General features: G+C 48.5%; 1 long non-coding RNA gene across 2 annotated transcripts; it reads left to right on the top strand.

Annotated features, from left to right (window-relative positions):
* Positions 1-7,981: 7,981 nt before the first annotated feature.
* On the top strand, positions 7,982-10,900 carry LOC310781330. 2 transcript variants are annotated; one of them, XR_014552964.1, is made up of 5 exons: positions 7,982-8,391; positions 8,729-8,828; positions 8,943-9,053; positions 9,168-9,278; positions 9,394-10,900. It is a non-coding gene; the product is annotated as an uncharacterized lncRNA (long non-coding RNA). The 2 variants fall into 2 exon arrangements; XR_014552965.1 differs by having other exon boundaries at positions 9,356-10,900.
* Positions 10,901-15,036: the final 4,136 nt, after the last annotated feature.

Genomic DNA, 15,036 nt, shown 5'->3' with positions numbered 1-15,036 from the left:
GAATTCACCCTATAAATATAGGCACACGTTGAGTCATACAAGATGTCACCCTATAGATGGGCTATAGACACACTTTTAAATCACACAGGATTTCACCCTATGTAGACGTAAGCACACGATAAGTCTCACAGGATTTCCCCCCATAGAGATAGGCAGTAGGCACACTTTAAACGTCACACTCATCACTTTAAATCACACCAGATTTCACCCTATATAAATATAGGCACACTTTAAGTCGCACCCTTTAAGTCGCACACTCAGAGCACCAATAGGCTGACCAGGGCGGGACAGACCTAACTTTTCCATACCCGTAGCTAACTTTCCCCAGTTCCCACTGAGTCACACCAAAGCTGTTAAAGATAAAATCATCTAACATAAATGAACATGGACAATAACTGACAAGACTACACAGTATCACACAGAACATAAATCATGTAGGCTACTCTTTAATAAAAAGGACCACTTAACTGGCCAGTTCACAGCGACCCTCCCCCGGGGTCTAGGCTGATAGCGCTGGTCCAACACGGCCCGTGTAGCGAGAGCCTGTGGGGAAATCGTTGGTCCAGCGCAGACACAGAATGGCCGACAGCGTATCGGACGTCCCGAACAACAGCTGGGAGCGGGAGGTGTTACGCGCAAATTAGTCTCTCCCCAGACTCAAATATTACGTTGAATCGCTGTGCTCCGCATACTACATGAGTCTGTGCCGCTTCACAGCCACTGCGGGGGTTTGAGGGCGCGTCTAGGGGGGTGAAATTGAATGAGTGACAGGTCGTAGCACCAATGAGAGAGTCGTTCGAAAAATGGGCTGCGCCTCCCGTGTCATCACTATTTACATATGCTCCACAACAAAAATGGCTGAGGTAGTCCCGCTCGGGGACAAAACATGGAAGAAAGGTGTGGTAAGCGGTGTGCCAATGTATTTGGACGTTCAAACTTTTCTCAAGGTTGAAGGTGTAAAAGAGGTAAGGAGATTGACGAGATTCCGTGAAGGGAAAAAGGAGGATAGTGCATCTGTGTGTTTGACATTTGATTGTGAATTACCAGAGAGAATATAGACCTAATCAGCGGGATGTTTACATTTACTTCCGGGTACCCCTGAGGTCCACACATTATAATGGCGGTGGACGGCACAAACTGACGTGTTGAAGACAAAAACAGACAAAGAAGACAAAAATGGTTCGTCCGTGTTGTGTTGTTGTTTAATATCATTCATAACAACACTTTCACTAACACCAGACTAGCTTATTTACCTGTTGGACCAGACCAGAGTAGACTTGACGCTAAATTAAATTAACGTGGCGTCGGTAGCTCTGTCTGTAACGTTAACGAGTCTGCTCTCGCCGAGAAGAGCCTGGTGACGCGAGGTTACGAGTCTGCAAAAAAACAGCGAGTTTGACAGACAAACAAACATTATTAGCTAGCTAACACTACATAAAACAAACACAGAAGAAAGGCTAGATACGTCGGACAAGCATGTTTACTAGGGAATATTGTGCCCGGGTACAGTTGCACCACGGACTGTTTTAGCTGATGCACTATCTGATTCAGTTCCTGTTTGAGTCATGTCAACAACCTGTCTGATTATTGCGTATCTTAAATAAACAGGTGAAGCAAATAGAACTGCGTTCTTATTTATAATCAGACAGCCTCTCCTCTTCCTCAATGACGACCATACGTGTGGACTGTCCCGCCGAGGGATGCACGTATGTGGCCGCGCACACGGAGGCTACGATTGTAGCAGCTATGCTCAACATACATGCTACCACGCACAGAGCAGCCCCGGGGGCGTCGGAAAAGCTCAGGCGCCCTTCCGTAGGACTGGCCGGGACTGCCGAAGCCTGGTCGTACTTCGTGACCCGTTGGAGCGAGTACAAGGTAGGCACCAGGCTCGCCGGACACAACGTGGCTACACAATTACTAGAATGCTGCGAGGAAGATTTGAGGAAGGACCTCACCCGCGCGGCGGGGAAGAGTCTGATAGACAGTGATGAAAAGAGCATCCTCGCTGCTATGAAAACGCTCGCCGTCCGTGCAGAGAACACCATGGTGGCTCGTGTGGCTCTGGCCAATATGTGCCAAGGACACGAGGAGTCCATCCGATCATTCCATGCCCGCATCAAGGGACAGGCAGACATTTGCAAATACAGTATGGAATGTACCAGAGCAGGATGCGACCAAATCAATGACTTCACTGAGGAGATACTACGGGATGTAATTGCACGTAGGATCGCAGACCAGGAGATACAACTCGACCTGCTCGGAGAAAAGAATCAGGACATGCCACTGAAGGACATGATAGAGTACATTGAGGCCAAAGAGTCTGGCAAACGCTCAGCATCACGCCTGCTCGATCCACAGAGCATAGGCGCAGTTGGCAGCTCATACCGACGGGGAAGACAGCAGGACGTCCGCATCAGAGGAGGAGCCAGACCGGAAAGACCAAAGACCAAGCCCGGTGAGATATGCATCTACTGCGGCGAGGCAGGCCACGGCAAGGCTCCCCAGTGGCACACCAGACGCTCCGAATGCCCCGGGTACGGTAAGAGATGTCACAAATGTGGCCGTCAAAATCACCTCGACAGGGTCTGCCTGGGCGGCCGGCCGGTCAAGCCCCCATCCGCGGACGCTGATGAGGCGCGTGATGAACAGGCGACGGCCTCCGTCGAGCTATGCACACTCACCGGGTCCAGCGCAGGCGACGACCTGCACACCTCCGCGAACTACGCACGTCCAATGAACGTCCAACGTCCGACGAATGAACGTCCAACGTCCAACATCCAACGAACGTCGAACGAACTACGCACACTCCCCCTCGCTCACCACCTGTACGATGACATGTGCGACAAGTGGATGAAACGCGCGTCCAGCCCTCAGCCGTACGTCAACCTCACACTCACCAATGTGCGCGAGGACTACGAGGCGCTGGGTTTCGACCTCCTGAGGCGCACCCGCGCAGTGACTCTGCCCGCCATGGCCGACACAGGGTGCCAGAGCTGCCTGATCGGTGTCAAGGTCACCCAACAGATGGGCCTGCGTACAGAGGACCTCATACCAGTGTCCATGACCATGAGGGCTGCGAACAACGAGGGGATCCGGATCCTCGGGGCCGCGGTGGTCAGGTTCGCCGGCATCGACGACAATGCCCGGAGATTGGAGACACGCCAAATCGCGTACGTGACGGACGCCTCTGACCGCATATTCCTCTCCCGCGCAGCCTGCGTGGACCTGGGCGTGATCTCGAGCAAATTCCCGACGCTCGGGGAGGCAAACCTGGCGACCTCAGAGTCATGCGACTGCCCACAGCGCGCGGAACCCCCGGCCATGCCAACTGCACTTCCCATGCCGGCGACCGAGGCCAACGTGGAGGCGCTACGGAAGCACTTGCTCGAGATGTACGCTCGGAGCACATTCAACACATGCCCCCACCAGCTCCTGCCGAAAATGACTGGCCCGCCGCTCCGCCTCATGCTCAATGAGGATGCGACACCCGTCGCCTATCACACCCCCATCCCCGTGGCCGTGCACTGGCAAGATGAAGTGAAGGCGGGCCTCGACCAGGACGTCCGCCTTGGCGTTTTGGAGGAGGTACCCATCGGCACGCCGGTGACATGGTGCCACCGCATGGTGATCTGTGCGAAGAAGAATGGCAAGCCACGGCGCACTGTCGACTTTCAAGCCCTGAACAAACATGCATCCCGTGAGACCCACCACACGCAGTCCCCGTTCCACCAGGCGAGGCGCGTACCCCACGGGAAACGCAAGACCGTGTTCGACGCATGGAACGGTTACCACAGCGTCCCACTGCACGAGAACGACCGCCACAAGACGACCTTCATCACCCCATGGGGGCGCTACCGGTACCTCGCGGCCCCGCAGGGCTACACAGCGTCGGGGGACGGCTACTCACGGCGGTATGACGGCGTCGTCGCAGGCATCTGCAACAAGACCAAGTGCATAGACGACACCCTGCTGTGGTCTGACACGATCGAGGAGAGCTACTTCCAGGCGGCCCAATGGCTGGACATCTGCGGCCGGAACGGGATCATCCTCAACCCGGAGAAGTTCGTCTTCAGCGCGTCCACGGTAGACTTCGCGGGCTTCACGATCACCATGACCGACGTGCAGCCGTGCAGCCGCTTCCTGGAGGCGATTCGCAGCTTCCCGCGGCCGCGCAACGTGACCGACGTCAGGTCATGGTTCGGGCTGGTCAACCAAGTGGCCTACGCTTTCAGCATGGCCGAACGAATGCTGCCATTCCGGGGGCTCCTGAGGAGCGGGGCACGCTTCGAGTGGTCCACGGAGCTGGAGGACATCTTCTGCGAGTCAAAGAGCGTGATCGTCGGGGAGATCGAGCGCGGCGTTCGCATCTTCGATAAGTCCAAGCCGACATGCCTCGCCACGGACTGGTCGAAAGAAGGCATTGGTTTCTGGCTGTTCCAGAAGCACTGCCGATGCACGCCTGTGAGGCCCTTCTGCTGCACCGATGGGTGGAAGGTGACTTTGGTCGGCAGCAGGTTCACACATGCGGCAGAATCCAGGTACGCACCCGTGGAGGGCGAGGCCCTCGCTGTCGCAGACGCCTTGGACAAGGCGCGCTACTTCGTGTTAGGCTGTGAGGACCTGATCGTCGCGGTTGACCACAAGCCGCTGCTGAAACTCCTGGCGGACAGAGCGCTCGACGATATCCCCAACCCCCGCCTCAGGAATCTCAAGGAGAAGACCCTCCGCTACCGCTTCCGCATCGTGCACGTCCCGGGCATGAGGAACAAGGCCGCGGATGCCATGTCACGCAGGCCGGTAGGCACCACACGACCATCACTCATGGACCTCCCCGATGACAAGGCCGCTGCAATGACCCACCTCCCGCCCAGCACACACGCCGATATCCTGGCCCTCATCCGGCAGGGCGAGCCGGAGGGCAACGACGATGCTGAGGAGGATGACCTGGCCTGGTGCGCTGCCGGCCTCGAGTCACTGCGGTCCGTAACCTGGGATCGCGTCAGGGAGGCCACCAGCGACGACGACGACATGCGCACGCTGGAGGAGATGGCGGCGGATGGCTTCCCCGACTCAAGGATGGGGATGCCGGGAGCCATTCGTGACTTCCACCAGTACCGCGAGAACATCACATCGACGGACGGAGTGGTCCTCTACAAGGACAGGGTCGTCATCCCACCTAAGCTCCGCGGCGAGGTGTTGGGCGCCCTGCATGCCGCCCACCAAGGCGTTTCGATGATGACCGCTCGTGCTGAGTCCTCTGTGTTCTGGCCCGGCATGACAGCCGACATCTCCGCTGCTCGGAATAACTGCGAGCACTGTCACCGTATGGCGCCCTCTCAGCCCGGTGCGCCACCGACCCCCCCCATCCCGGCCGTTTATCCCTTCCAGGCGGTGTGCTCTGACTTTTTCATGCACAGAGGGGTCCACTACCTCGTGACGGTGGACCGATACTCGAACTGGCCGATCATCTCGAGGACGACGGGCGGCGCCACTAGCCTCATAGATCACCTGCGTCGTACCTTCGCGACGTACGGGACGCCTGAGGAGCTCACGTCGGACGGGGGACCGGAGTACACCTCCACCGAGACCAGATCCTTCCTGCGCAGATGGGGCGTGCACCACCGCCTCTCATCGGTGGCCTTCCCTCACAGCAACTGCCGCGCGGAGATTGGGGTGAAGACGATGAAGCGGCTCATTGCCGACAACACCGGCCCGAAGGGTGAGCTGGACACGGATGCTGTACAGAGAGCGGTACTGCAGTACCGTAACACGCCCGACCCAGACACAAAGATATCCCCAGCGATGTGTGTCTTTGGGCACCCGATACGTGACTTCATCCCGATCGTCCCCGGGAAGTACAGGCCGCACGAGACTTGGCGTGAGACGCTGATGGCGAGGGAGGAGGCCCTCCGCAAACGCCACATCCGCACGGCTGAAGTCTGGGCGGAGCACACTCGGCGCCTCCCGCCGCTCGTGGTGGGGGATTTGGTCCGCGTCCAGAACCAGACGGGGCACCACCCCAAAAAATGGGACAGAACTGGTAGTGTCGTGGAGGTGCGCCAACACGACCAGTACGTGGTCAAGATTGACGGCTCGGGCAGAGTTACGCTCCGGAACAGGAGGTTCCTGCGCAGATTCAGCCCGGTTCGCAGCGACCAGCCGCTGCCCCGATCGATCTGTGATGACCTGGCACTGCGCGCCGCCATGCCGGCACCTGCCGCGATGCCGCGGCCACTGGACATTGACCCCCCGCTCCTGACGCCGGCGCCAACGAGCCCTCTCCGGCATATGCCTCGGCCCGCCCCCGCTACGCAACAAGCATCATCGCCTGTTGGGCCCGTCGCCCCTGAGGCCCCGTTGCCCCCCCCCCTGCTGGCGCCCGCCATCCCCGGGGCCCCGGTGGCCTCTCCCCTGCCGGTGCGGCGTTCCGCCAGGGCGGCCAGCGTGCCTGCCTGGCACAAGGATTATTCCATGGATTAGCCCTGCACAACACTCCACACTCCACACTCCACACTCCGCACTTTACACTTTACATTCCACGCCTTACGCCTCCGCTTTTCCTGTGGTCTATTTTTGTGGATTAATTTTTCGGTGGACTATTTTTGTGGATTAATTTTTCCTGTGGACTATTTTTCCCATGGATTACTTTTCTGCTTTGAGAGGACTCATCTGTGTTAATGTTTATTTGTTATAGCACTGATATTGTGTTGCACTGCTATGCACCTTATTGACAGCCTTTACCCTTATCTTGATAAAGACTCGGGGGGAGATAGGGAATATTGTGCCCGGGTACAGTTGCACCACGGACTGTTTTAGCTGATGCACTATCTGATTCAGTTCCTGTTTGAGTCATGTCAACAACCTGTCTGATTATTGCGTATCTTAAATAAACAGGTGAAGCAAATAGAACTGCGTTCTTATTTATTTACCAACCGTTTAACCATTTAAATTGAAAGTAGTCGGCCGAAAACAACGAGAGGGTTTGACAGCATTTATTTGACAACACGCACATTTAAACCTGCCGCCTTCCCCAAGTGGTACCCGGAAGTAAATTTGTTTACATGGTGACGTCACGGTGATTTGGTCTATACTGTGATTATGTGTGTTATAAGGTACGACCGTTTGAAAGAGCTCCCTTGAGGTGTTACTGTTGTCAAGAATATGGGCATGTGGCTGCTGTATGTCAAAAAGAAAGAAAGTGTGGAAGATGTGGAAAGGAGAAATGCAGTGAAGAGAGGTGCATTGAGAAAGAACAAGCTAAGTGCTTACATTGTGAGGGAAATCACTATGCAGGGTCTGTGGAGTGTCCAAGGAGAGAGAAAGAAAAGGAAGTGAATAGGATAAGAGAAACTAGGGGAATGTCGTATGTGGAAGCTGTTAAGAGATGGGGGTGGGAGAGAAATGAAGAGAGGAATAGGGTGGTGGTACAGAAGGAACCAGAGAAGAAAAAGCAGGAAATGGATCGAGCTGACCTTCTATGTGTAGAAAAGAGGAAATTTTTGGCTTTCATTGCTATGGTGGTCAACTGTGCTGTTGATGTGACGGGGAAGACGGAGAGAATCGAGATGGTGCTGGACGCTGCCAGGAGGTTTTTGGACGTGGTGGATGTAACTGGGAAAGATCTAGACAATATACTGAGGGAAGCCTTTGATAAAACCCAGACGAGTGAGTCTGGGTGACACAAGAATGGACAATATTATGTTTTGGAGTTTTTGGGTGGACGTAGTTTTGTTTTTCACACTGAAGAGAATATTTTTTGTAACTGCTAAAATCCAGAAGGTGGCGGTAATGCACAGAAGATGTTTGCCAACCGCCATAAAACACTAGAAGAAGAAGAAGAAGGCTGAGGTAGCATTAGCAACGTTAGCAACAGTGAGGACACCGTCAACGTTTGTTGATATATGCCGAGTATGTGGTGACTGTACGAATAAGGAAATAAGCGTAACTTATTTCAGGGCAAACATCTCTTGAAGCCAAATTATACAATTGCCCTCGAAGAAATATGTGGACCTGTTCGCTACGAAGACAAGAAGCCGCGCTCCATTTGTAGACCATGTTGCTCAATCTTGGTAAAGTATTATAAGCTATATTGTGAGCTTGCTAGACTTCGTAGCTTAATCGGCGAAAAAAGCAATGCGAATGCAAGTTTAACAGGAAGACATAAAAGGTGTGCGCCTTCAATCCCGACTCAAGAATCAAAGAGAAGAACTGCCTCACATAATGATGGTAACGATAATGGAGGGAGAACGGCAACCTGTGATAAAGGAACTCAAATGGACATGCCGCCGGCTAATCGTAATGATGAAACCTGGGCCAGTTTCTACAGTCTCCGTGCCAGCAGTGGATCTCCCAGTGCCAGCAGTTACTGCTCAATCAAAAGTAGTTAAGGTAAGGCAATTCTCACTTATTAACGTTAGGTCTTTTCACTCCAGTAGTTCATATTTTCGTTTTATAATAAAAAATAATGCCAGGTGGTTGTCAAAACTGTTTCTAGACTACACACATGTCCATTTTGGCTAGCCATGCTGTCAGAATTGAACTTTTAAATATTGTTATATGCAAGATCACTGCACCTAAAATTATGTCCAATAAAAGTGTTATGAGTCTTTGGAAAGGGCTAGTAGCCAGCAACTATAGTAATAGCCTACTTCACTGATTATAAGGGAAACATTTACATTGAAAAAAAAAAAAAAACGATTCTATCCTCTCTCTCTCTCTCTCTCAGCTTGCGAGCCATGAAAGTGGGATCCTGGAAGATAACTGCACCAACCAGTCCACAAAGCATCCATGTTTACCTGTGGTTATGCAGACCTGCAGCAACACATGTATGTCAATTTTTTCCCTGTATCTTATCTTACTTTTTTCAAAGAGTCACAATGTAGTTTGATTTTAAATTGTATTAAAACAAATCTCTCTCTCTCTCTCTCTGTCTGCTTCAGCTTGTGGGCCATGAAAGTGGGGTCCTAGAAGATAACCGCACCAACCAGCCCACAAAGCCAGTCCATGCGCCATGTTTACCTGTGGTTATGCAGAGACCTGCAGCAACACAGGTATGTCACATTTCTCCCTGTATTTTATCTACTTTTTTCAAAGAGCCACAATGTAGTTTTGATTTAAAATTGTATTAAAAACATTATTATATTTTTTCTCTCTGTCTGTTTCAGCTTGCGGGCCATGAAAGTGGGATCCTAGAAGATAACTGCACCAACCAGTCCACAAAGCCAGTCCATGCGCCATGTTTACCTGTGATTATGCAGAGCCCTGCAGCAACACAGGTATGTCACATTTCTCCCTGTATCTTATCTACAATTTGTCAAAGAATCAAAATTTAGATTGACAATAAAAAAAATAGATCTATTCTATCCTCTCTCCCCCCTCTCTCTCTCTCAGCTTGCGAGCCATGAAAGTGGGATCCTGGAAGATAACTGCACCAACCAGTCCGCAAAGCCTCCATGTTTACCTGTGGTTATGCAGAGACCTGCAGTAACACATGTATGTCTAATTATATTGCATCACGGCAGACTGATGCTGGGGCTATCTAAGCAGATGAGGGAGTATATCACAAATGTAGACATGTGCAGGAGAGTTCAACTTTTTCATCTTTTTGATAAAGAAAAGACCGATCCTGTTCTGCCAGGCCATGATTGCTGTGACCTGTGGGGAAGCATGTAATGGCCAAGCTAGCCCGCTCGAGAGACACGCGTCAGAGGTCGTTCCACAGAGGGAACGAATGTCTACCCAGGAACAAAAACACACACTGAAAGAAAAGATGAATGCATTAGGCAATGAGTGGAAGTCTGAAGAAGCATATTCCTTTATGTCTGTTTATTCAGCAGAGTCATCACATGAATCAAATCACATCATTTCAGAAGAAGTGCTGGAGGAATGCAATAGACTTCACATTAGAGGACATTCTGTGCAAAATACAGGTTAGAAATATACAGCAAGCAAGATTGATTTTGTTAGTCATCCAAGAGGTATTTGGGGACATGTATACTGTGTCAGATGATAATAATTAATACTTTGATGCACTTGAGCTTTTTGAAACCTTAGAACTTGAGGAAAGACGTTTACACTGTTTTCTCCTGTGAATTTGTGCTTCCTGCAGAGCATGTGAAGTGTAAAATAATTGTATTCATACTTTGATGCACTTGAGCATTTTGAAACCTTAGAACTTGAGGAAAGACGTTTACACTGTTTTCTCCTGTGAATTTGTGCTTCCCCATGCCTAATGCAGATGTTGCTATAACAACTCGAAGCACAGTTGTTTTTTGATGTGATCGGGGGTTTCAGAATGAAACATTTCAAAAAGTCTGTTCTCAGTGGTGTCTGGAGCTCCAACAGGGCACACAGACTTTTCTTTCAATGTTGCCTTGAACACTTCATAATAAAGGAGTGAGCAGTCTGCAATAATTTTGCAATAGATAACAGTCCTTTCTGTATTCTTCCCTTTAGTATCAAGTTATTTGATTAGCCATGAAAATGTGTTGACAGGGTCAACGGACACCTTTTTAACAGCAAGGCGTATATTATTGCGATTAGTGCTTTTTATTACTTCGATGCAGTCATTCATTCCTAGGGACTTCTTAATACTTTCTCTTGTAGATTTGCAGGCTGTCGCAGTGGTGGCTAGGACAGGAACCTTCACAGGCAGCAAAGAACGTAGTTCACCAATGAGACTACACCACTTCCGGAATGGGTCACATTTCCCCTTGGCTGAACCCCTATAAAGACAATGAGAAAAAGCAGTCAGTGAAGTCTATTTTATTTGGGAAAGATGCCATCATTTTTCAATTGGGTTAGGGTTAGTTTGTGAAGCTACTACTTGTTAGATGTGGACATCACTGTAGTCCACATCTAACAAATTTAAATATTTTATGGCACTGTGTTGCCTGTTTTTGCTATTTTAATATTGTGAAGCACTTCGTGATCTTGTATCTGTGAAAGATGTTATACAATACAATACAAATAAACAACTAACAAAGAGAAGATATGTTCCTCTTGCTCCCATCATACCTCTCTTACACACACCCATTTTTTGTGAGGAACGTTTTGGCTCAAATGTAATGACATAGTTCCTTATTATCAGGGGTGTAGTGGAAAATACACAGGTGAGTAAACTATGTGAGTAGTTTAACTACCTTGTTTCCCCTCATTGATAGCCTATATGAAAATAGTGGAATTGGTTGGCTATTAAAACTGCCTCATTTCAAAGGTGTGTAAACTGCATTTACCCTCCACTATGCCCATATTATGCCTAATCAGCTGTCATATTTACAAAATACGGGAAAATTGATTATTTATAGATGAAGGCATTCACGTTATACACTTACCACAGGATCATGGTGTGACCATCTACAGCCAGTCCAATGACACGTCTGCAGCGTTTGGAGAGCAGCTCTCCACGTCTCGTTGCCAAGGAATGTCTCCGGTGAACCGAAAACCACGTTGAATTGGCCGCTCATGATCAACTCATCAACTTCGGGACTTTTGCCGGCATAGGCCGCTTTGATGCCTCTCTCGTTTAGGAAAGCGACCTGCTCCTCCATGATGGAAATTAGTGGGCACACCACCAGCACTATATTGCAATCTTCTGACCATAGTCGCGGGTAGTCCTTTGCCAAAACTTGGCATAACGTCGGCCATGCTTGGTAAATAAGCCTTTTGTCATAACCTGTTGGCAGACAGGCAAGGACGTCGCGATGGGATACCAGGTATTTCAAACACAGATGCTGTAGATCTTTCAGTTCTACGATAGAATGCAAACTGCAAACTTCTAGCAGTGCACATTGCAAAATATTGTCTTCCACTTGCATGATATAGAATGGGTTATGGGTTATGTTAAGTAGTTAGCGAATCCACAATATTTTTTTATTTTTTTAAGAGCATGCTGCAGGCTTCCTGGTGGGATGGGCGCTGGGCGGTCTCAGGGTGGGTTGACCTCGCGTCACCGTAAAGTCATTGCTGATTGGACAGGACTGTAGCCATCACTGGCATATGACTGGTCAAGTGAACGGTTCCCTCCCATAACCAGCCAGCGGGGGTGAAGCGTTCCAGACCCAGAGAGAGCTCTGCAGCATGCAGTAACGTACATAGATATATATAAAGGCTAGATAGCTTACCCGCGCTGCCGGCCAATGGAGAGCGACGTCGTCGCATGGCGGCCATCTTGCTACAGGGAGCTACTAGGAGTTATGAGCATCTGTTGTTGGGTTAGTATGGCAACATCATATGATCATAACTCCTAGGGAAATGGATGAAACTGCATGAAACTTTGTGCCTGAATCCCTCTCATGGCATAGATGCTTCGGGTTAATTTTGGTGTAATTTGGAGCTCATCAAAAAAATAGTGTTTTTAGTGTTTTTTTTTTTTTTTTTGGTCTATCTCGGGAACGGAATATGCTTGTAATAAACCAAACCGTTTGTAAATCCGTCAAGATTTCAGCGGGTTATGAGTATTTTTGTCTGTGCAGGTCACCAGCTACCATAGAACGTACCAGAAAGGCACTGTAGCAAGATGACGGCCGTTCAACGACGCTGCTGACTCCGCCTTAAGCCATCTAGCCTTTAGTAACGTAGTGTATCAGCGTAAGAACTCTCATGGGTCTGGCGTCGAGACTACGCGCAAATCAACCCCCCTGTACATGCGTGCCCCCCCCTGTGTAAATGCATGCATCCACTAGGGGGCGCATGCACTCCACCATTGAATCTGCCTGTCTTGACTTACTTGAAGCAAACTCATTGGCAAACTCGAGTCTGCACAATGTCTGCTGCGGGGGCGGGGCTTGGTGGGGAGGCAGTTTTGTCCGACCAGCAAACAAGCTTTGTTAGAATGAATACACCCAGGTGTATCTTGCTAATACGTTGAATTACCAGGAGATTCATGTTGTATTCTTCAACTTGAAATAGATGAAAACATGCACATCCAAGGACCGAGACTTCGGGTAGGTGCTGAGACGAAAAAATATAACAGTGAAACAAATGAAAAAATCGCTCGCACACTAAAAGGACTCCTTTTTGATAGCTTTATTGCACCAAGTGCAGTGGTAACGTTTCGAGCCAAACAGCTCTTCGTCAGACAGTATTCTTCAACTTCAATTCTTTTTTATTGTCACTTTTTACTGTGATTGTAATTTTTTTCCTGATGTAATTTCATGTGTTCCATTGTTGTATTGTTTTATCTCTTCTATTTCTGTAAAGCACTTTGAATTGTTTTTGGCATTAAATAAAGTTGCCTTGCCTTGCCTTGCCTTGCCTTGAACATTAAGCTTCTACTAAGGCCTCAGAATCTTTCATAAGCATTCCTTACCCAGACTTGTGCTAGAGTCAAAATGGTTTTTCGTCAATATTCTGTTGTTTTCTATTTGGTCAAGTACTATTTTAAATAAACAAGTTAAATGCAATTATTAGCCTCATTTTGATATGCAGGCAGGCTCCTTCTTTCTTTCTGTGTTCAAAGCAAGTCACAAGGCTGTCTGAAACAAAACAGATAGCCTATAGGTTTTAATCTAGTTAGTGACAGATGCTGAAATGCTATTATTTTCAAGCAAAACACATGTAGGTCTATTCCTTGTTGATCAGTCTACCAACCATTAATACATGTTATTTCAAGAACCTTTGCTTGTTGCATTCTCTCACACATGCAATACATGAAAGAGACAGACATGGTTAGCATGATGATTGTGAGAAACAACCTGCAACAAGGTGTGGTCAATCTAATTGTGCCTGTACAGAATAGAAAAAATTGCCTCTTCACATTAAGTGTCTTTCTAAAGGATATTAACACAATAAATGCATGAATCTCCCAATTGAGGAATTTATCATCAGAGAGCTTGTAATCTTGACGTCAAAATGACCACTTACGGTCATATTGTGACCCCAATAAAGAGGAACTAGGAAGACTAGAGCAAGGTGTTTGGTTTTCCCAGTCACCTGGTGGCAGAAATGTGGTACAGCAGGGGACACTTCTGCATGAGGCGTACACATAGACAGTGGAAGAGATGTGAGGTCTTGGGGACAAGCATGTATGGGAGGGCAGAATTGCCCATAGAGAGGAATTAATTAATGCAAAAGACAGCAACAGTCATCAAAGCTCTCTGTGGTGCAGTGGTTTAAGAGCTGACTTTTGGCTGCAGAGGCCTTGGGTTCGAATCCCACTGTCTGTTGCATGTCTTTATAACGGTTTGTCTACTTACTTGAAAGGCCATGCATTCTTTAGTCGATTGATTGATTGATTGATTGATTGATTACTAACACCTATTTTTACAGTCCATCCTTTGGCAAGAGATGAAATGTTGGTACTCCAATTAATTCAAAACCTAAATATAGGCTACATTTGGAAACCTTTCCCTTTAAATGGGCTAGTGTGTACAGACGAGACTTGATGAGGTTCCATTCTTTTATAAGCCTCCATGGGAGAAACATTTGTACACATGGTGGTGGAAATGCGGTACTGCAGGGGGCCCTTTTTGTCCAGACACAAGTGGAAGGTGAGGAGAGGTGTTTAGACAGGGGGGACAATCATGTATGGGAGAGCAAGGTTGCACATAGAGAATTAACTAATGCAAAGCAGCGTGAATGCCACAAGAAGTCTCTGTGGTACAGTGGTCTAAGAGTTAGCATTTGGTCCATGCTGCAGACTTGGAGGCCATGGGTTCAAATCCCACCTGTAATCTTTGTTGCTTGTCCTTATTATAACAGAGTATGTCTACCTACTTGTAAGGCCATGAATTCTTTAGTTTATTCATTTATTTATTTTACTGACCTGTTTTTACAGTCCATCTTATGGCAATCTAAAGAGACCTAGAGATGAAATGTTATTTATTTATTTATATATTTATTTATGTATGTATGTATGTATCTATTTATTATCTATTTATTTATTTATTTATTTATTTATTTATTTATTTATCTATCTATCTATCTCACTAGCACCTGTTTTTACAGTTAAACATAAGCCTCCATGGGAGAAACTACACATGGTGGTGGAAATGCGGTACTGCAGGGGGGCCTTTTTGTCCAGACACAAGTGGA

Source organism: Poromitra crassiceps (assembly GCF_964638095.1).
Source record: "Poromitra crassiceps genome assembly, chromosome: 8".
NCBI lineage: Eukaryota > Metazoa > Chordata > Actinopteri > Beryciformes > Melamphaidae > Poromitra > Poromitra crassiceps.
Note: the sequence above shows the minus strand (reverse complement) of the source record. Positions and strands in the feature narration are given on the sequence as shown.